Raw genomic sequence first — 1,973 nt, 5'->3', positions numbered from 1 at the left:
TGATAGATTATTATGTTTAATTAAGTGATTTTTGATAAAAATGTGTATTAAGGATTAAATTGAGAAAAGTGTACAAATTCAAGGTTAAATGTGTGAATAAACTAAAAATATGGGCTGATAGTAGTATGGGTAGAATTCGGCCTAACAAGGATTTAGTGAAATTTTGTGTATTTTATGTTATTTTGAAATAAGGACTAAATTGAGAAAAATGCAAAATGTTAGGGGCTAAAATGCAAATTTCCATTTATATGTTCTTGAATGAAAATTTAATGAAATGTTGAATAATTAAGTTAAATTTGATATTAATTAGATTGGAAAAAGTGGAAATCGGATTTGGATCGGGAAAATCGGAAGTTATCGATTAGTCGTTCCGGTCCGTTCGCGTTCGTACGAGGTAAGTTCATAAGTAAATAAATGCTGTTAAATTTGAATGTATATATGTTATATGTGCTGAATTTATCTTTAATAAATATATGTGCATATGCTGAATTGAATTTAGAGTTGGAGAACTAGTTACGAGCTTGAATCGATAGAATTACGACGTCCGAAAAGCCCCGTACGAACCATAGGAATAGTTAGGATACATATGTCATGACATAGGATTCCGATATATGTTATCGTGTAAGACCACGTCTGGGACATTGACATCGATTTGAGATTTATGTATAAGACCATGTCTGGGACATCGGCATCATATTTGATTTCGTGTAAGACCCTGTCTGGGACAGTGGCATCGATATTGATTACATGTAAGACCACGTCTGGGACGTTGGCATTGTACGATTTTTTTTGAGCTATCCAAGTATCTTATTTGATTCTGAACGGTTCAACGGGGTATTCCGAGAAATAAATGAGTATATGAGTGTGCAGCCGAATCAGGTATGTTTATGATGAATATGAATTTGAGCAATGAAAGTAAGTATGATTATGATTATTCGTTATATAATTTATGTGAAAATGAGATGTGAATTGTTATGCTTATTCGGGCTTGGAAGTGTATAAAAAGAAATTGATATAATTTTTACGAATAAATTGTAACAAATGATCATGATTCGGTTGGTATGTAATGAAATTGTGGAAGCTTAATCCTACGAATGAGCTAATGGTAGATATATAAAGTTAAAAAAAAAACGGTTTATATGTCCATCCATAATTAACTCTAGTGAAGTTACCTAGTGTGGTCTTAAGAAATTGAGATTATGATGAATGTATATGTGGTTGAGATTTTTTAAATTCAGCTTAGTTAAATTGAATTATAAACATTATTGGAATGATTTATTTGCTTATGGCTTACTAAGCTTTCAAAGCTTACTCTGTGTGTTTTTCCTATGTTATAGAGTTTCGGAGACTTGCTCTGGTTGGAAGTCTTGGGAGATCTCATCACACTATCCCGTATTCATTTCGGTAAATAAACGCTTTGAGATTTGGTTATGTGGCATGTATAGGCTAGTTTTGATATATTTGATTTTTGAAATTTGTATATGTATATAGCCATGCGAAAATGGCTTGTTCATGATGCAAATGTTGGCAATTATTTTTGGTCATGTTATAAGCTTAATTGAGAGGTATGATTTATGGTAAATATGTTGTGATGTTGGTTATATGATTTGGCAATGAGAAGTGGTAAGTAGGGTATATATTCGGCTTATTAATTAACTTACTTTGGTGGCATGAAAAGTGGTATAATATGGTTTGGTAAAAGGGGTCATTTGAATATCTATAAATGACATATTGTTTTGATGTTAAGATATGAGATACTATGTTTATCTTATAGACTGGATGATGGAAATGTTATGATTTATTAAGTTAAATTTGATAACCGAAAGGTTATTTTTTTTAAATTGTTGGACATTTGAGATATGAATACATATGCCTATTTAATGTTTGCTTGTAGTTTCATTTTAAAAAGGTCAAATCATTGATTCAATGATGGTTATAAAATGTGTTATATATATAGGTAGTTATATGTTCGG

The 1,973-nt window shown here is 30.9% G+C and overlaps 1 long non-coding RNA gene across 1 annotated transcript; it reads left to right on the top strand.

The window, feature by feature from the left end:
• The first annotated feature begins 314 nt into the window (after positions 1-314).
• On the top strand, positions 315-1,601 carry LOC107898371 (uncharacterized). Its single transcript, XR_001684376.2, has 2 exons — positions 315-394; positions 1,338-1,601. It is a non-coding gene; the product is annotated as an uncharacterized lncRNA (long non-coding RNA).
• The last annotated feature ends 372 nt before the right edge of the window (positions 1,602-1,973 follow it).

The sequence above is a fragment of the Gossypium hirsutum genome, chromosome A06 (genome assembly GCF_007990345.1).
Source record: "Gossypium hirsutum isolate 1008001.06 chromosome A06, Gossypium_hirsutum_v2.1, whole genome shotgun sequence".
NCBI lineage: Eukaryota > Viridiplantae > Streptophyta > Magnoliopsida > Malvales > Malvaceae > Gossypium > Gossypium hirsutum.
Note: the sequence above shows the minus strand (reverse complement) of the source record. Positions and strands in the feature narration are given on the sequence as shown.